The sequence below is a fragment of the Peromyscus maniculatus genome, chromosome 3, assembly GCF_049852395.1.
Source record: "Peromyscus maniculatus bairdii isolate BWxNUB_F1_BW_parent chromosome 3, HU_Pman_BW_mat_3.1, whole genome shotgun sequence".
In the NCBI taxonomy this organism is placed as follows: domain Eukaryota; kingdom Metazoa; phylum Chordata; class Mammalia; order Rodentia; family Cricetidae; genus Peromyscus; species Peromyscus maniculatus.
In genome coordinates this window covers 65089561-65111007 of record NC_134854.1, presented here as the reverse complement: position 1 = coordinate 65111007, position 21447 = coordinate 65089561, and the positions used below count along the sequence as shown (strand labels likewise).

The following is a 21447-nucleotide window of genomic DNA, read 5'->3' as shown; positions in this document are numbered from 1 at the left end:
TACCGAAACAGAGCCCAACAGCACCAATTTAACCAAGAACTCCTAGTGAACCAAGACTAAAAATTAGAACAAGAGCGGCACTCTCAGACACAGACACCACCTGCACTGAGCAGAGGAAGAGATGAGTAGACCCAGTGCAAAAATACCGGCAACAACATAAAGACCTACATGACAACATCAGAACCTAGCGATTCTACACCTGCAAGACCTGAACATACCAAGACAGAAGAAATAGAAGAAATAGAAGAAATCAATCCTAAAAATGACTTTAAGAAGATGATAGAGGCTCTTAAAGAAGAAATAAAAAAATTCCCTTAAAGAGGAAATAAAAAACTCCCTTAAAGAGGAAATAAAAAATTCCCTTAAAGAAATGGAAGAAAAAACAAACAAAAAATTGGAAGAAATCAAAGAAAGTCAAGAAAAAGTAATTAAACAGATGAAAGAAACGTTCCAAGATTTGAAAAATGAAATTGAGACAATAAAGAAAACACATGCTGAGGGAATGCTGGAAATAGAAATCCTGACTAAATGAACAGGAACTACAGAAACAAGCATAACCAACTGAATCCAAGAGATAGAACAGAGAATCTCTGACACTGAAGACACAATAGAGAAAATAGATTCGTCAGTCAAAGAAAACACTAAAGACAAAAAAGTTGTAACACAAAACATCCAAGAAATTTGGACACCATGAAAAGACCAAACCTAAGAATAATAGGATAGAAGAAGGAGAAGAATACCAACTCAAAGGCACAGAAAATATATTCAACAAAATCATAGAAGAAAACTTTCTTAACCTAAAGAAAGAAATACCTATGAAAATACAAGAAGCTTACAGAACACCAAATAGGCTGGATCAAAAAAAAAAAAAAAAGTCCCCTCACCACATAATAATCAAAACACTAAACATACAGAACAAAGAAAAATATTAAAAGCTGCAAAGGATGAGCCGGGCGGTGGTGGCGCACGCCTTTAATCCCAGCACTCGGGAGGCAGAGGCAGGCAGATCTCTGTGAGTTCAAGGCCAGCCTGGGCTACCAAGTGAGTCCCAGGAAAGGCGCAAAGCTACACAGAGAAACCCTGTCTCGAAAAATCAAAAAAAAAAAAAAAAAAAAAAAAAAAAAAAAAAAAAAAAAGCTGCAAAGGAAAAAGACCAAGTAACATATAAAGGCAAACCCATCGGAATAACACCAGACTACTCAATAGAGACTATGAAAGCTAGAAGATCATGGACAAATCTCATGCAGGCACTAAGAGACCACGGATGCCAACCCAGACTATTATACCCAGCAAAACTCTCAATCACCATAGGCAGAGTAAACAAAATATTCCATGATAAAACCAGATTTAATCAATACCTGTCTACAAACCCAGCCCTACAGAAAGCACTAGAAGGAAAAATCCAACCCAAAGAAGCGAAACACTCCCACGAAAACTCAGGCAATAGATAATCCCACACCAACAAACACCAAAGAAGGACAACACAACACAACCACAAAAAATAACAGGAATTAACAATCACTGGTCATTAATATCCATCAATATCAATGGTCTCAATTCATCTATAAAAAGACACAGACTAACAGAATGGATAAGAAAACAGGATCCATCCATCTGCTGCATACAAGAAACACACCTTCACTTCAAAGACAGATGCTGCCTCGGAGTAAAGGGCTGGGAAAAAGGCTTTCTAAGCAAATGGACCCAAGAAACAAGCTGGTGTAGCTATCCTAATATCTAATAAAATAGACTTCAAACTAAAATCAATTGAAAGAGATCAGGATGGACATTACATATTTATCACAGGAAAAAAATCCACCAAGATGAAATCTTGATTCTGAACATTTATGCCCCAAATACAAAGGCACCCACATTCATAAAAGAAACATTACTAAAGCTTAAAACGCACATCAAACCCCACACACTGTAGTGGCAGATTTCAACACACCACTCTCACCAAAAGACAGATCTACCAAACTGAAACTTAACAAAGAAATAAAGGACCTAACAGATGTTACGACTCAAATGGACTTAATAGATATCTACAGAACATTCCATCCAAACACAAAAGAATATACCTTCTTCTCAGTACCCCATGGAACCTTCTCAAAAATCGACCACATGCTTAGTCAAAAAACAAATCTCAACAGATACAAAAAAACTGAAATAACCTCCTGTATCTTATCGGACCACCATGCCTTAAAGTTAGACTTCAACAACAAAAATTATAGAAAGCCTACAATCTCATGGAAACTGAATAATGCCCACCTGAAACATCAATGGGTCAAGGAAGAAATAAAGAAAGAAATTAAAGATTTCCTAGAATTCAATGAAAATGAAAGTACAACATACCCAAATTTATGGGGCACTATGAAAGCAGTGTTAAGAGGAAAATTCATGGCTCTAAATGCACACATAAAGAAGATGGAGAAATCCTATACCAATGAATTAACAGCACAACTGAAAGCTCTAGAACAAAAAGAAACAAACTCACCCAGGAGAAATAGACACCAGGAAATAATCTAATTGAGGGCTAAAATTAATGAAATAGAAACCAAGAGAACAATATAAAAAAATCAATGAAACAAAGAGTTGGTTCTTTGAAAAAATCAACAAGATAGACAAACCCCTAACCAAATTAACCAAAAGGGAAAGAGAGAGCACCCAAATTCACAAAATCAGAAATGAAAAGGGAGACATAACAACAAACAACGAGGAAATCCAGAGAATCATCAGGTCATACTTCAAAAACCTGTACTCCACAAAAATGGAAAATCTGGAAGAAATGGACACTTTTCTGGATAGATACCACATACCAAAATTAAATCAAGAACAGATAAACCATTTAAATAGACCAATAACCCCTAAAGAAATAGAAACAGTCATCAAAAGTCTCCCAACCAAAAAAAACCCAGGACCAGATGGTTTCAGCGCAGAATTCTACCAGACTTCAAAGAAGAACTAATACCAATACTCTTCAAATTGTTTCACACAATAGAAACAGAAGGAACACTACCAAACTCTTTATGAGGCTACAATTACCCTGATACCCAAACCACACAAAGATGCAACAAAGAAAGAGAATTACAGACCAATCTCCTTCATGAACATTGATGCAAAAATACTCAACAAAATTTTGGCAAACCGAATCCAAGAATACATCAAAACAATTATCCATCACGACCAAGTAGGATTCATCCCAGGGATGCAAGGGTGGTTCAACATACAAAAATCTGTCAATGTAATATACCATATAAACAAACTGAAAGAAAAAAACCACATGATCATCTCATTAGATGCTGAAAAAGCCTTTGACAAAATCCAACACTCCTTCATGATAAAGGTCTTAGAGAGATCAGGAATACAAGGAACATTCCTCTTCAAGCTGGTGTAATACATGCTTTTCAGGAGTGGCTCTGTGCAATATTTATTGGCCTCCTGAAATTCATTTAGCCCCTTTTGAAGATACCTTAAAATTTATCAGCCTAGCTGGGCGTTGGTAGTGCATGCCTTTAATCCCAGCACTTGGGAAGCAGAGCCAGGCGGATCTCTGTGAGTTAGAGGCCAGCCTGGGCTACCAGGTGAGCTCCAGGAAAATCACAAAGCTACACAGAGAAACCCTGTCTCGAAAAACCAAAAAAAAAAAAAATATATCAGCCTAAATGTAGCCATTATAAGACCATTAGTTATGTTCCTTGTGAGCTGTCTGTTTTTTCTTTATGGTTCTTAGTTGTTCTTTTGCAGAGCTGCCTGATTAAGTCGTGATGGGATCAAGAAAAATGGACCTTGGTGGTTTGTGTTCCTGGAGTTGTATCTATGTCAGTGGATGCCCACACACTCCAGAAAAGAATTTGACATTGCTGCTGCTGTTATTGCTGTTATAGCAGAGGCGACCACCACTGCTACTGTTTCTGGGATTACCATTTCATAATTGCTTACTACAGCTAGCACAGTGGAGACCCTGGCAGCAAAAGTAGCTACCACAATTAATTAATGTTTCATTCTATTGGGCATGATAAATTTAATTCAATAGTTATATACATTTCGATTGGCTTTGAAAATTATAAATTTATAAACTCATGTTCCATTTGCCTGTGGGATACCATCTTACAAGGACTCCAATTTGCAGTAAGGCTCGTTAAGGAAGGGAATGGCTCAGTTGCCTTTAGCCTACTGGCTGTGGGTGAGTTAGGACTTCTGTTGGTCTTTTCTGTGTCAGACACACAGATTGCAAGCCCAGCGCCACTTTGAGATCTTTGGCAGCAGTTAACTCTGCAGCTCACACACGATTGAGCCTGTATGATAATTAGTATTCAGAGATGGGTAATGTCTGGAGGGGCACTCACCAACCTAAGACAGAGCGCCTGTGTGGCCTGGGCAGGCGTCTCCATGACGGCTAAGGTGACCTGCTGACATCCCATGCAACCTAAGTCAGAAGCTCATTTATTAGTAAAAGGGGGACCTGTAGGGCACTGGCCCCTGTTTTGGATAACTGTTGCCTTGCTTGCTGACCGTGACCTTGATATCCTCCCTATGCTAATTCCCTCCTGGTTTTCACCCTTCTGAATGCTTAAGGGAAGTTCCTTGTCTATGTATCCTGAATAATGGGCGTTAACAGCTTAGATGCAAGATTGTAAAACATCTGTAGCGAACTTCTGCCCTCCAGGATTCTCCCATTGTGCTGTAAGCCTGTATTCAAGACCTCCTCCCTCCTTCAATAAACAGCATTCTCTCCCATTGTGCTGTAAAAAAAGAAAAGAAAAGAAAAGAAAAGAAAATGTTCTGTAGCCATTACCATCATCATCATATATCTCTTTTCATAACTCATCCTGTAAAACTGAGACATTATTAACCAGTAACTCACCATTCTCCCCCTTCCCTGCCCCTCAAAGCCACATTTCTTTCTCATCATTTTAATGACTTTACTTCATATAAATAGAACCATACAGTTTGTGTGTGTGTACTGTACACCTTTTGATTGTTCATTTATCTGTGTGTGTGTGTGTGTGTGTGTGTGTGTGTGTGTGTGTGAGTGTGAGAGAGAGAGAGAGAGAGAGAGAGATCGAGAGAGCACACCAGCCACAACAGACATGTGGAAGCTGCCAGACAACTTAATGGGAGTCAGTTCTCTCCTTCTACCATCCAGGGATTCAACTCAGGTCATCAGGCTTAGCAGCAAGCACCTTTACCCACTGAGCCATCTCATTGGCCCAAGCCTAGCTTTTATTTTGCTTTATTTTTTTTCTTAATGTCGGTGCTGATGTTTGAACTTGGGTCCCAGTGCTTGTGCACCTTACTAACTGGGGAGTCTTCCCAGTACCCACATTAGTCATTATGTGACTAGATTTTTTTTTCAGTTAGCATAATGCTCCTGCTGTGGCATATATCTGAATGTCTGTTGTGTAATATTTTGTGTTCTGAAAAACTTTGCCTGGAGATCAGAGGGCGAAGCTAGCCACTAGGTAACCATAGAGGCCAGGTAGTGGTAGCACACACCTGTAATCCCAGCACTTGAGAGAAGGAAGCAGGAAGATCAGGAGTTCAAGTCTACATAACAGTTTATCATCAATAGTAGTTAGGGAAGGAACTCAGGGCAGGAACCTGGAGGCAGGAGCTAATGCAGAGGCCACCAAGGAGTGCTGCTCACTGTTTCAGAGAGCGAGTCCCTGAGCCTTCAGGGTGAGGAACATGGCAGCCAGACAGGCAGGCAAGATGCTGGAGAAGTAGCTAAGAGTGTACGTTGTGTGTATGTCTGTGTCTGTGTGTGTCTGTGTGAGATAGGGTCTCATTTATAGCTCTGGCTGTCCTGAAACTCTATGTGTAGCCCATGCTGGTCTCAAATTCTGAACTCAGAGAATCTCCTGCCTCTGCCACTTATAGGGTTAAAAGCATGCTAAGAGCTTACACATTATTCAAAAGTTGGAGGCAGAGAGAGAGACTAGGCCTGGTGTGGGCTTTTGAAACCTCAAAGCCTGCCCCCAGTAATACACCTCCTCCAACAAGGCCACACCTCCTAATCCTTCCTAAGCAGTTCACCAACTGGGAACCATGCATTCAAATATATGAGCCTATGGGGGCCATTCTCATTCAAACCACCATACCCAGTACCTTCTTTTGTACACTTGAATTAGTCTGTCAAATATATATATACACTACATTCTGTTTGCCCTTTATCCCTTGCAGCCCATGTTGCTTCTGTATTTCAGCTATTATGAATAACACCATCATAAATCTAAGCTGGATTTCCTGTCCTCTCTTCCAAACCCACAAGGTCAAGGGGTCTTTGCACTTGAGCTTTGTGTGCAGATCAACTGGGAGAAACATCAAGATCATTGTTTTTGTCAGCTGTGGGGAAAGAAGCGAGCTTGCAAGGTTATGGGATTAACCCCTCTGCATGGGAGGCAGACTGTCAAGGGGCCAGGGCCAATCCAGCCCTGGTCATCATCATAGGGTAGCTGCTCTAATTTCTATTCTCTCCAGCCAAGTCTTTGAAGTAAACATGCCTAGGTCAGTGTTTTTTGTTTTTCCAGTTTCAGCCTGATCAATCGCTCCCTCTGGTGGTCACCCATTTATTGATTGTGTTCCTTCAGCTCTTTAGAATTTCCCTCTTGTTTCCTCACTATCCGCACTTTTTCCATCCCAAATAGACAAATAGTACCTGATACGCAAAAGAGTGACCCACACCTATTATGGGAGGGGGTAAGGGGGCACCTGGATTTGAACCAGGGACCTCTTGATCTGCAGTCAAATGCTCTACCACTGAGCTATACCCCCTGCTGGTAGCAAAGGCTCTCACTAATCCCATTTACTTTCAGTTTCATGTTATGGTCACACTGTTTAGACGACCATTAGAGCCGGGCGGTGGTGTCGCACGCCTTTAATCCCAGCACTCAGAAAGCAGAGTCAGGGGGATCTCTGTGAGTTCGCCAGCCTGGTCTACAGAGCAAGCTCCAGGACACCAAAACTACACAGAGAAACCCTGACTCGAAGAAAAAAAAAAAAAAAAAGGTTAAACTCTTATTCTTAGAGAAGATTGGAGATTGAATTGACCCTTAGAGAAAGGCAAGAAATCCCAAGGATTGATAGCCATGCCCGGGAATGAGGAAAGGGAGGGAGAAAAGGAACTGAGCCGCCTCCTGGATCTCACACTTCTGCTCTCGAGAAATGTGAGATTAAACTTTTACTGTCGAGACCACCTAGTTTGTGGTACTTTGCTCTGGCAACCTTAGGATACTTGGTCCCAAGATGGGGGTTCCCTGGGCAGAGCCTTGGCCTGCAGAGAGAGCAGTGAAGTGGTCCTGTGTCTCCATCAGCGTCTCCAGCTTCACTGACCTGCTCAAGATGTGCAGGGCCCTGGGGTGGCATCCTGTTCGACCAGAAAATAGTTTTCACTGGAGCCCGACTCCCCAGATAGGAAAGCTAAGTAAGAGGCACTAAGGAAAGAATTCAACTCAGACTGGAGGAACACATACGGCATCAATAGCACGTGATGCTAAGAGATACCTAGGCAGGCAGGAGCGCTCACACACACCATGCAAAACCCAGTCCTATCTGAAGGCAGAGAGTGAGGCACTTCCTGCCAGCACACCTGCAGACAGGGGGAAGGAAGCCGCAGCACTCTGTGGTGGTGGAATGTGCAGGTGAGCTGGAGTGCGGCCTTATCTTAGCCTCCCAAGCAGCTGGGCTTCCCAGCCCATGCCACCATCCCCAGCATGAGATTTCTTCCAAGACAGGGTTTCTCTGTGTAGCCCTGGCTGTCCTGGAACTCACTCTGTAGCCCAGGCTGGCCTCAAACTCACAGAGATCCGCCTGGCTCTGCATCCCAAGTGCTGAGATTAAAGGGATGTGATATATATATATATATATATATATATATATATATATATATATATATATATATATATATATATTATTTTACAACACCATTCAGTTCAACATAATAGCCACAGATTCCCCTGTTCTCCCCCTCTCGCCCCCCTCCCCCTCTCCCCAGCCCACCCCCCATTCCCACCTCCTCCAGATCAAGGTCTCCCCCGAGGACCAGGATCGACCTGGTAGACGCAGTCCAGGCAGGTCCAGTCCCCCCCTCCCAGACCAAGCCAAGCATCCCTGCATAAGTCCCAGGATTCAAACAGCCAACTCATGCAACGAGCCCAGGGCCCGGCACCAATGCACAGCTGCCTCCCAAACAGATCAAGCCAAATGACTGTCTCACCCGTTCAGGGGGCCTGATCCAGTTGGGGGCCCCTCAGCCTTTGGTTCATAGATCCTGTGCTTCCATTCATTTGGTTATTTGTCCCTGTGCTTTATCCAACCTTGGCTTCAACAATTCTTGCTCATATAAACCCTCTTCTTTCTCACTAATTAGACTCCTAGTGCTCCACCAGGGGCCCAGCCGTGGATGTCTGCATCCAGATTCCTCAGTCCTTGGATGGGGTTTATGGCACAACTATCAGGGTGTCTGGCCATCCCATCACCAGAGTAGGTCAGTTCCTGCCGTCTCTCGACCATTGCCAGCAGTCTTTTGCGGGGGTATCTTTGTGGATCTCCATGGGCCTCCCTAGCTCTCTGCTTCCTCCCCTTCTCATGTGGTCTTCATTTACCATGGTCTCCTATTCCTTGTTCTCCCTCTCTTTTCTTGATCCAGCTAGGATCTCCCACTCTCTTTCCCTCTACCGTCGCCCTTCATTGTTCCCACTCATGACCAGGCTGTTCATGTAGATCTCATCCATTTCTCCGTGTCTTTTTTGGAGTCCCGTTTTCCAGGTAGCCTCACTGGTGATGTGAGTAGCAGTCCAGTCATCCTTGTTCCACATCTAGCATCTTCCTATGAGTGAGTACATACCATATTTGTCTTTCTGAGTCTGGGTTACCTCACTCAGGATGATTTTTTCTAGATCCATCCATTTGCCTACAAACCGTATGATGTCATTGTTTTTCTCTGCTGAGTAGTATTCCATTGTGTATATGTGCCACAATTTATTTATCCATTCTTCAGTTGAAGGGCATCTAGGTTGCTTCCAGGTTTTGGCTATTACAAACAATGCTGATATGAACATAGCTGAGCAAGTCTATTATTTTTACATGAGAGGCAAAGGCAGATGAATCTGAGTTCGGGCCATCATGGTCTACAGAGTGAGTTCCAGGACAGCCAGGGCTATATAAAGAAAGCCTGTCTCAAAATAATAATAATAATAATAATAATAATAATAATAATAATAATAATAATTTTAAAAGTTTATTTTATGTGCATGGGTATTCTGGCTGCATGTATGTATGTGTGCATGTGTGTGCCTGATGCCTGCAGAAGCTAGAAGAGGTTATTAGATATTCTGGAATTGGAGTTACATAGTGGTTGTGAGCTGCCATGTGGATGTTGGGAAGCAAACCCAGGTCCTCTGGAGAGCAGACAGTGCTTTTAATCACTAGGCCACCTTTCCCGTTACTTATTACCCATCTCAAAAGGAAGAAGGTGGGAAAAGAACAAAGCTCCAACATACTCCAGGAATTGCCTTCTGTGTGCCATGGCAATACCTTGTCCTCTGAAAGAACCTCTGTTCTTTCCCCATTGGCCATCTGTGTCCCTACATAAACATGTACATTCTCTTAATATAAAATATAAATGACTGAGTATACCTCAGTTGGTAGAGCGATTGCCTAGCATTCATGAAGCTCTAGGTGACACATGCCTGTAACCCCAGAACTAGCCAGGTGGAGGCAGGAGATCAAGAATTCAAGGTCATTCTTAGTTACATAATGAGTTCAGGGCCAGCCTGGACTACATCAGACCCTGTCTCAAAATAGGCAACAAAATATAAAGCTAGTCATAGTGGCAGTAGCATGTACCTGTAGTGACATCCACATGGGATGCCGAGACAGAGTCACTGTGTCTAGGAGTTCAAGATCGTCCTGGAAAAGACACACACACACACACACACACACACACACACACACGCTGTTAAAACTGGAATTGGAGAGATGGTTCAGTGGATAAGAACACAAGCATGAGGACCTAAGTTCATGATCCTATCACTTTGGATCCCCGGAAACAACATAAAAAGCTAGGAATGGCTTCATGTGCCTATTAACCAACCTTGAGGGGTGGAGTGGGGGGATCCCAAGAACCTATCAGAAATAGCAAGTTACTGGTTTACTGAGCAACTCTGTCTCATGTAGGTGGAGTTTCTCTGTGTCTTGGCAGCCACTCCCAAGTAACCACCCAAAGACTTATTACTAGTTATAAATGTTTGGCTGATAGCTCAGGCTGGTTACTAGTCAACTCTTACATTTTAAATTAGCCCATATTTCTTATCTATGCTCTGCCACATGGCTGCACCTTCTTTCAACACTGCATGTTCATCTTGTTTCCCTCTGTGTCTGCTCTCGACTCCCCAGACTCTACCCTTCTTCCTCCCAGTGTCTTCTGTCTGGCTGTCCTGCCTATACCCTGCCCAGCTACCAGCCAGTCAGCTCTTTCATTAAACCAATCAGAAGGCACCTTGGCAAAGACACATCTTCACAGTGTACAAAAAGATTATTCCATAACAGTCTCAAGGAAGAGAGGCTCAAAGAAGACACCTTATGTCCTGCTCAGGCCACTCCATTCAGGCACATTTACCCACACACTCATTTTAAATGAGTATATGTATGAGTATGAGTGGAACCTTGCATGCCATGGCACATGTGCTGAGGTCAGAGAACAACTCTTTATAGTCACTTTTCACCATCATTTTTTTTTTTTTTTTTTGGTTTTTTTGTTTTTCGAGACAGGGTTTCTCTGCATAGCTTTGCGCCTTTCCTGGAGCTCACTTGGTAGCCCAGGCTGGCCTCGAACTCACAGAGATCTGCCTGGCTCTGCCTCCCGAGTGCTGGGATTAAAGGCGTGTGCCACCACCGCCTGGCTTCACCATCCATCTTTATGTGGATTCCAGGAATCCAAGTCAAGTCATCAGGCTTGTGTTGTAGGGTAGCAATTGCCTTTTCTCATTGAGCTATCACAGTGGCTAAAACACGTTTTAAAGATGATGAGACTAATATGGTTTCTAAGCCCAGTTGCTTGTGAGTTATTATAAAATACAGGTAAAAAGGGATTTAGGAGTCAGGGGTGCTGCTCAGTGGTAGTGCTTGCCAAGTATACCTAAGGCCCGAGGTTTGATCTCCAGCACTGAAAAAAAAAAAAAAAAAAAACAAAAAAAAACAAAAACTTTTTTTATGAAAAGGAACTGCCTTTTTTTTCCTTTTATGTACACTGGTGTTTGACCTGCATGTACATCTGTGTGAGGGAGTTAGATCCACTAAAATTTAGTTACAGACAGTTGTGAGCTGCCAAGTGGGTGCTGGGAACTGAACTCGGATCCTCTGAAAGAGCAGCCAGTGCTCTTAACCACTGACACATCTCTCCAGCCCTGAAAAAAAGGTTGATTGGTGCTGGTGGTCTAGGTTAGTGGTAGTCAGCCGCGTTGCATGTGTGAGATCTAGTGTTTGATCCTGAACGCCAAGAGAACAGGAAAAAAAAGGGGGGGGGGATTCATACTTAATACTAGGCACAGAAAGTTAAATTTGTGGACATATTGTTTCTAATACTAGTGTGGCCCATTGTTATTTACAGAATGCCCTACTGCACCAGGTCTGAATAGGGCATTGATATCTGCCTCCGTCCCTCTACACCTTCCCATGAGGACCACCACACCACGCCTCGGTTCCCTGTGCTGCTCCATCATTTAGTGCAGAGACTAACATGTCACTGAGGACCAGCAAATATTGCTAAAATAACAAGGGACAATCCAAACCCCCGTAGACATCTGAGCAGTCCTTCTCAGCATCTGCAGTGCTCGGCAAACACTCAGTAATGTCCACAGGAACAGTGAACACAGCTGAAGACAGTGTGCTGGCCCGTTCCTGCCAGCTACAGAGAGTTCACTCTGCCTTATAAGTCATTTACTCTCTCAGCCATCGGCAGCTTCCCTACTCAGAGGCCCCAAATACTGTTAAATGACCATTTGGGGATTCAGGAGCAGTTATGTTTGATTAGAAGGAGTATAGTAGGGGTAGGCACTCTCTTCCTCTGAGACAAGATGTTCTGTGTAGCCCTGGCTGACCTAGAGATGAGTATTAGACCAGGCTGGGCTGGAACTTGGAGATCCACCTGTTAAAGGCATGTGCCACCACACCTGACCTGTTTCTTGGTTTTGACCAATCGATGAGGTCATATAATCATTTTTCTACTGTGCATGTTCCTTCCCATAATGCATCTGATTTTAATCATAGGCATACCAATTATGCATATACATAAGATGATAATTTATGGAGAACAAGCAGCCTGAGGATGATCTTTTTGATCGACTTAATATTGGTATTCTAAATAAGCATCTTCAGGATCTCATGGAGGGCTTGACTGCCAAGGTGTTCCATACGTACAATGCCTCCATCACGCTACAGCAGCAGCTTAAAGAGCTCACAGCCCCTGATGAGAATGTACCAGCAAAGATTCTATCATATAATCATGCCAATCGAGTTGTTGCAATTCTTTGTAACCACCAGAGGGCACCACCAAAGACCTTTGAGAAGTCAATGATGAACTTGCAGTCTAAGGTTGATGCCGAGAAAGATCAATTAGCAGATGCTGGAAGGGACCTGAAAAGTGCTAAGGCTGATGCCAAAGTCATGAAGGATGCAAAGACCAAGAAGGTAGTAGAGTCAAAAAAGAAGGCTGTACAGAGACTAGAAGAGCAGCTGATGAAGCTGGGAGTTCAAGCCACAGATCCGGAGGAGAATAAACAAATTGCCTTGGGAACCTCCGAACTCAATTATCTGGACCCTAGGATCACAGTGGCTTGGTGCAAGAAGTGGGGGCGGGGGTCCCAATTGAGAAGATTTACAGCAAAACCCAGAGGGAGAAGTTTGCTTGGGCCATTGATATGACCGATGAGGACTACGAGTTTTGACCAGTCTTGCCAGGGGTTCTGTGAAAAGGGACAGTGTGGTTTGAGGAAGATGGATAAACTGAGCCTCACTTGCCCTCATGCCTGAGGGAGAGGCCACACGTCTTAACAAACCAACATCTTTGCAAAAAGATGGACCTAGAGATGTTATGAGGGGGAGAGAACCACTTGTCCTATGGACAACTGATTTAAAAATATTTCAGATACCAAAATTCTAGCTGTTTGATTTGTTTTGAATTTTGTTTTTATTTTCGAGAGCAAGTGGATGGGAATTTGTCAGCATCCTGCCAGACAAATTCAGTTTTGCTGCAATGTTTGGATTCTCTCATCTACTGTACATGAAGTCTGATTATATTGGTGCGTTTATACAGTTAGGGTTTTGCAATGACTTCTATATTTTAATAGAAACGATTCCTAAATTCCCTCCTCTCCCCTATTTCAGGAATTTAAAGTTAAGTAGAACAAAACAAAAACCCAGTGCACCTATTAGAGTTGTCACTCTATCGTCATGGGAATCAGTTTTCATTAAACTTGAAGCAAGTGTGACATCGGCAGTGTTTGGTTCAGACACCTATTCACAGAAAAGCATGATGGGAAAATATTTCCTGACTTGAGTGTTCCCTTTTAAATGTGAATTTTTATTTCTTTTTAATTATTTTAAAGTATTTAAGCCTTCTTCTTGATCTTAAAGATCGTGTAGCTTGGGGTTGGGGAGGGATGAAGGGTGAGTGAGTCTAAAGATATGAAATAATCAGTGACTGAAACTGTTTTCCCATCATCCTTTGTTCTCAGCACTCTTTGTACCCTTTAAGAGATCCATCTTTTTCTTTGGAAACCCCAGTCTTTCATTTGAAAGACTTTATTGTATAAAAACTTCCACAGGTCAAAAATTTAGAGGAAAACGAGCATTTGGTCAAAAAAAAATTTAAAAAACCAAACCCCAAAGAAACAAAAAAAGAAAAATAACCAAGATTTTAGGGCTTTTATTTTTCTTTTGTAATTGTGTAAAAAATTGAAAAAAAAACATAAAAAGCAAAATTTTAATATGAAGACATTTTTGCTATAATCACTAGTTTTAGAGGAAGCATTGTTAGTTTAGTGTGTTCGCAGAGTCCATTCCCTCATCTTTCCTCAAGTGTCTTCTATTTTTATCATGAATTCCCTTTTAATCAACTGTAGGTTATTTAAAGTAAACTCCTACAACTTAAGGGGGGGGGAGATGATAAATAGGAGATTCTCTCTAACAGTTCACTTGAAGGATGCAGTTTACCTTACTGTTCAAGCACCTGTTACAGAGTTTGTGATCCCTGAGGGGGGAAATATATATACTCAATCTAATTATAATTAAAGATTTATTGATTAGCCGCTAGCAGGACAAAAAAAAATCTGAGCCAAATTTGAGATTGCTTTAAGAGAGGGATGAGGGAAGGGTTTTTAAAGAGGAAAACCACAAGAAGACCTTCAATATCAATGTAAGCAAGAAAAACTGGTCTGTTCTGCCAAGTTAAGTGACCCAAAACAATCTTCAGGTATCTATGTAAGCAAGTTACAAAAGCCAAAAAACCAGTCACATAACAAGTAGATGGTCACGGCTGTACATTTTTGGGTGGGGGTCATTGAATCAGGGTTACTGGGAACTTAGTTTTCAGGGACTGGAGTCAGAGACAAATGTCTAATGGGAACCAAGATGGATGCTGTCTTAGGGTTTCTATTGCTGTGGAGACTCCATGACCACAGCAACTTTTGTTTTTCACACAGCAACTCTTATAAAGATAAATGTTTAATTGGGGTAGCTTGCTTACAGTTTCAGAGGTTCAGTCCATTATCATCATGGCAGGGATCATGGCGCTGTGCAGACAGACATGGTGCTAGAGAAGTAGCTAAGAGTCCTGCACCTCCAAGGCAACAAGAAGTTGACTGAAACATTGGGCAGTATCCTGAGCATAGGAAACCTCAGAGCCCGCCCCCACAGTGACACACTTTCTCCAACAAAGCCATGCCCACTCCAACAAAGCCACACTCCCTTAATAGTCCCACTCTCTATGAGATTATGGGGGCCAATTACATTACATTCAAACAACCACAGATGCCTAGCATAAAATGAGTTTCTCTAGCTATCACACACCCGAAACCAATTTAGGCTGGCCTGGCCTATTTCTTTCCTATCCAGATACACTAAGAACACACTTGATTGTTGTTAGGCGTGGAGAAATGTACACTAATGTTAGTGAGGGGTATGGCCTGATAGAGGTGGGGGTCTGAGGAATTCTGCAGTTGTTAGGTGTATTGTTTAGAAGTGTGTGTGTGTGTGTGTGTGTGTGTGTGTGTGTGTGTGTGTGTGTGCATTAATACCTTCAAATGGAGGAGCTAAACTACCCATGCATTATTACAGGAGATGGGGTGAACATAAAACCAAATCAGTCCGAGCACGTGAAGACTCCCTGTGCTAACCTGCTTCAACACCATAGGCACATACTCAAAGGACCTTCAAGGAGATCTTTGCAGTTGTTCTTGGCCTAGGCATACAAGCAGGAGATCCCTTTTTTGCCAGGACCTCCAGGCTCCAACTCATCAACAGCTTTTGTAATACTTCCCTACTTTTTTTCCTTTTTTTAAAAGACTGAGTCTTAAGCCAGACGTGGTGGTGCACACCTTTTATCCCAGCAGAGGGAGGCAGAGGCAAGCAGATCTCTGAGTTCGAGGCCAGCCTGATCTACAGAGCGAGTTCTAGGACAGCCAGGGCGACACAGAGAAACCTTGTCTTGAAAAACAAAGACTGGGTTCCACTATGTAGCCCTAGTTGTTGTGGAATTTGATGTGTGGACCGGACTGGCCTTGAACTCTGCCCCTGTTTCTGCCTCCTGAGTGCGGAGATTAAACGTGTACATCATCACTTCCCAGCCAAGTTTCCTTGCTGTGTTTGAAACAAGGTCTCGTATAGCCAGGCTGATCTAACTTACTTTATAGCTGAAGCTGGCCTTAAACTCCTGATCTTCTTGCCTCTAGGATTACAGGTATATATGCCAGCATGCCTGGTATAGTCTTCCTTTTTGATCAAGATCTTTTCCCAAAAGTATCACTAATCCTGTTACTTATAATTAAGTGGGTTCTTTGGTGTTTGTTTGTTTGTTTTTTTAGCTCTTCCCATAATGCATCTGACAGGGTATTATGTGTAATTCTGTGTCTACACATAATGTAGACAGGGTCTCACTGTAGTCCTGGCTGTTCTGGAACCCACTGATAGACCAGGCTGGCCTTGAACTCAGGGACACATGTGTCTATGCCTTCTGAGTGCTGGGATTAAAGGTGTACACCATCAGCTTGGTCAAGACCTTTTTTTGTTTGTTTGTTTGTTTTTAGAGACAGGGTTTCTCTGTGTAGCTTTGAGCCTTTCCTGGAACTCACTCTGTAGAGCAGGCTAGCCTTGAACTCACAGAGATCTGCCTGGATCTGCCTCCTGAGTGCTGGGATTAAAGGCGTGTGCCACCAACGCCTGGCTCAAGACCCCCCCCCCCTTTTTTTTTTTTATTCTGCAGAGGGTGCCAGATTTTGTTACAGATGGTTGTGAGCCACCATGTGGTTGCTGGGAATTGAACTCAGGACCTCTGGAAGAGCAGCCAGTGCTCTTAACTGCTGAGCCATTTCTCCAGCCCCATCAAGACCCTTTTTAAGAGGATTTTTTTGTAATGTGTATGGGTGTTTTTATCTGCATGTATACTTGTGCATCTCTAATGTGCCTTGTGCCTACAGAAGCCAGAGAGAGCATCAGATCCCCTGGAACTGGAGACTGGAGTCACAGACAAGGTGTGAGCAGCCATATGGGTGCTGGGAATCACACCCAGGTCCATTTTTAACCACTGAGCCATGTCTCTAGCCCATGACGATTCTCTTAGCCATTTCTGAGCAATAGGTTTAGAAGAAGTGGCCCTCAGTCTATGGCTGCCTAAAGCTTATTATTAAGTTCAGTTTCACTGCTCCATAGGTGCTGACATCATTTCAAAGCACTGGGCCAACATTATTCAGTTAGTTGTATTTCTATAGAAATTTGACAGGTAAGAGGTACCCATCTTAAAAAGGAATAGTACAGGGACATTGTAACAGCATATTGACAATCCTGGTTTGTATAATGGTTTCCAATTATGAACTCAAGGCTGAAGTTAACCAACTTAACCAACCAGATGACAACGGGGGTAAGACTTGTAAACAAATATTAGAAGAAACTAGTTGAATTAAAATAACTTGAGAATGAGGAAGAGCTATAATTGAATAAAAGGTATACTATAGCTTTCTTTTGAAATATAGTTTTTCTGTTTATAATCACCTCAAGTGTCTACCTTGGCTTGGGTAGCTTTCATAGCTTTTTGAGGCAAGGTCTTATTGTGTAGCTCTGGTTGGCCTGGAACTCATTAGGTAGAGCAGGCTGGCCTCAAACTCACAGAGATCTGCCTGCCTCAACCTCTGGAGTGCTGGGATTAAAGGCGTGCGCCACCACTCTCAGTGCTTTTAGAACACTTAAGTATCTATTCACTCAAGTTGAAATATTTGGTAATCATCTAAGGCATGCCAAGCAGGTTTTTTCGGGAACAAAAAGTCCCAGTCTTGTGGTTTTTGTCATGGAGGAAGATAATCAACCGATTGTAGGTCAGACAAAGAGCTATGGAGAAACATAACGGAGTAAGGAAAATAGGAAGGGCCAGAGTAGACTGTGAAGTCAAGCATGGTTCCTCATACTGTAATCCTACCACTCACAGGCTGGGACAGGAGCTTCAGGCCAGCCTGGGCTACTGCCATGTAAGACATGGTCTCAGAATACTACATAACAAAAGAGCAGAAGGGGGATGTAGTAGTTATTTTTGTGATCCTCTGGCAGAATGGCTACAGAAGCAGTCTAACGGAAGGATTTATTTTGGATCGCAGTGTAAGAACATACGGCCGGTCCAACATGGTGAGGAAAGCATGGCCACTGTGTTGGCCTTTGTCCACGGTAGTGAGAGCGGCTGGCTGCACAGGGCTGTAGCTAGAGTTTTCCTGCTTTGCCCACAGTCAGGACAAATCTTTGTCACCCACCAGTCCCACAGCCGCTCAAACCCGACCAAGTAAACACAGAGACTTATATTGCTTACAAACTGTATGGCCATGGCAGGCTTCTTGCTAACTGTTCTTTTATCTTAAATTAACCCATTTCTATAAATCTATACCTTGCCACATAGCTGGTGGCTTACCGGTGTCTTTACATGCTGCTTATCCTGGCGGTGGCTGCAGTGTCTCTCCCCCCTTCTTTCTGTTTCCCCAATTCTCCTCTCTCTTTGTCCCGCCTATACTTCCTGCCTGGTCACTGGCCATCAGTGTTTTATTTATATAGAATGATATCCACAGCACTTCCCCTTTTCTTCTTTTTTTAAAAAGGAAGGTTTTAACTTTAACATGGTAAAATTACATATAACAAAACAATTATCGAGCAAGAATTAGTTACAATATTAAAGATGTCCTATCTATCTTATATTTGTGAGTTTAAGGTTTTATATCTAACTTATCTTTTATCATAACTGAGGAAATTACAACTATCTAGTCTTCAACCACATCAAAGACCTGAGAAGGAACATAATGGTACTTGAGAAATGGTAGATGGATGCAAGCAACTTTTGGGAATCTTGCAAGAGTAGACCAAGACAGCTGGCAGCCTGGACAGTCACCTAATGTTTCTCAGCATTGTTGGTGCATTCAAATTGGCTACAGGCCTAGAGTATATGACAGACCATTTTCATAAGCAGGAATTCTGAAAGACCATCTTACCCTGTCTTGGCAGAATACAGCGGTCGCTTTCCTTGTGTCCCGTTTGTCCAGAAAGTACAGCATTGTATTCGTACTGTCAGCCATCAAGGCAAGGGCAGTTCTTTGCCCAGTAGGCCATTTTGTGCCAAGAAGACAAACTTCCAAATGGAAATGTCTTAGAAGCCCAACATTCTCTCGGGATCAAATTGGTGCAACCAGGAGCAATTGTGTCTCATGTCAACAGAATTCTAAGTTATTTAAATGCCATATTCTCTAGGTCTATGAAGTGTCTGAAGATTACCTATCTATCTGAAATATATCTATGTATACCTAGAAGACTTAACTAACATGGCTACAAATATGATTATCATAGATGACTAATTATTAATCTATTTTTTAATTATCCATTATAATTTTAAATGAGTTACATAAACATAATACCTCAAACAAGAATAGAAATATATATAGTATAACAAAATTAACTTCAAGTTTGTATCAATAAACTAAAATCTATACCAATGTAAGACATTTTAAACAAGTTGTTCTTTAAAAGTAGGTTCATTAATCTACCCTTTTATCTTATCATCTCTATATCCTCCTATATATCTGTATCATATCCCCTTTTCTTTTTCAGAAAGAGATCACATTTATAATCAACCTGTTTTAAATAAAAATATTGTTTTTTCTCTGTCCCACACCAGAGGGCTCTTCTGATTTGGGACACAAGAACCTCTTAACCATTTTTTTTTTTTTTTAAGCAATATGTCTGGGTTTAGACGGGGAGTGAACCAATTCCACCTCTAAAGCCAGCTTGGTATATTTGGGAATTTGGGCATAGCATCTCTTACTACTTCTTGCTGGAGGGGGGCACTGTATCTTATGGGGACGCAAAGAAAATTTTAGGCCTATGGGGTAGTCCGTGAGGCTGTATTGTGTGAACCAGTTGCCTTGAAACCGCTCTGGATGTTGGATCATCTGGGCCATGGTGTCATCGGAGACCTTTCAGGGGGTCTTGGCTGGTGAAACCTGATGTATCTTAATCTGGAACAAATCCACAGCCTCTGGCTTTCTGTGGAAACAAAAGCAGAACCTCTTTTCCAAAGCAACATATCCTTAAATCCAAATTTTGAAGTCAAGGTACCTTTAAAATATACATTTTGGCATAATTCAACAGCTTTTGCAATCAAATGTTTTTCTTCAGTTACGAATATCAAAGAGAACATAATCCAGATTCTCTGTGTGGTAGCCATCTTTACGTGGCTTATTTTTTATATTACCTTGAGCCTATTGCTTTAAACTGCACCATTTTAAGACTGGATCGGCGCTGTGGCTGCTGGCTCCGCCCACTTTAGCTTCCCAACATGGCAGTGGTACATTTTCCGCCAGCTCTGGGAGTCATCAAGTCTCAGAAATAGTGGGTCTAAGCTTTTATCAAAGCAGCGTGTAGCCCAGAAACCTTTTTTTTTATTATTATTAATTTTTTAAAAAAATAATGGTAAAGACTAAATCTACCACCCAGCTTAATGTGCTGCTGGCAGACGCCTCATTTCCGCCATACTGCAGGTCAAACGAAAACGCCAGGAACCCACCAGTGTTCAAACCTGCATTTTGCGGCGTCTAGCTTCCCGGTATGAGACAAGAAGCAGGAACCTGTTTTGGGCTCTGTTTAGAATTGGTTATTAAATATTCTCAGGTTTAAGGTGGAAACTCAAGCCGTTGGGTGCCATTTGTAGCTAGAGTTTTCCTGCCTTGCCCACAGTCAGTACAAATCTTTGTCACCTGCCAGTCCCACAGCCGCTCAGACCCGACCAAGTAAACACAGAGACTTACATTGCATACAAACTGTATGGCCGTGTCAGGCTTCTTGCTAACTGTTCTTTTATCTTAAATTAACCCATTTTTATAAATCTATACCTTGCCACGTGGCTGGTGGCTTACCGGCGTCTTTACATGCTGCTTGTCCTGGCGGTGGCTGCAGTGTCTCTCCCCCTTCTTCCTGTTTCCCCAATTCTCCTCTCTCTTTGTCCCGCCTATACTTCCTGCCTGGTCACTGGCCATCAGTGTTTTATTTATATAGAGTGATATCCACCGCACGGGGCTTCCTCATTTCTGGGCAGATGGAGAAGAGGAGGAAAGGCTTTCCATCTCATCACCAGCTCCACAGCTTTGGACACAGGACCTGTTCTCTTACAGATTCCCCAAAGCTCAGCATCTTGACATGCAGTAGTCAAGCTCCAGCACCCTCTGTACAGGACTGGATTTCCTTTCCTACCACCTGTCCCCATATGCTTCCAGTTCTCAAACATTCAGCTCCTGTTACATGAGACATTTTTCTGAGATGGTCTAACTCTGTAGTCCAGGCTGGCTTCAGGACTTTGTCTTTGAAGACAGGGTTTCATGTAACCAGGCTGGCCTTATATTCACTATGTCACCAAGGATGAAGGTCATTCTGCCTCCATATGCCAAGTGCTGGGATTATGGGTGTACACCATCGTTGCCAGTTTATATGGTACTGGGAATCACAGTTTCATGCATACTAGGCAAACAGTTCTACCAGGCTCCATTCCCAGCCCTCATAGTATTATCTCAAGACACTGTTTATTCTTTGAGATTATACAACCGGATGCAGGTCCTTTGTGAGGACCATGAAGACACCCTCACCCTGACGGTGTTTGAGAAATGATTGCTTCCCTGATGAAGGCACTGCAGAACAGGCTCGTGTCCAGGTCCTTGT

The 21447-nt window shown here is 42.5% G+C and overlaps 1 non-coding gene and 1 pseudogene across 1 annotated transcript; one reads left to right on the top strand and one right to left on the bottom strand.

The window, feature by feature from the left end:
• Window positions 1–6702: 6702 nt before the first annotated feature.
• Window positions 6703–6774, bottom strand: Trnac-gca (transfer RNA cysteine (anticodon GCA)). Its single transcript has one exon. It is a non-coding gene; the product is annotated as a tRNA-Cys (tRNA).
• A 5283-nt stretch (window positions 6775–12057) lies between these two features.
• On the top strand, window positions 12058–13223 carry LOC143272153 (DNA topoisomerase 1 pseudogene; annotated as a pseudogene).
• Window positions 13224–21447: the final 8224 nt, after the last annotated feature.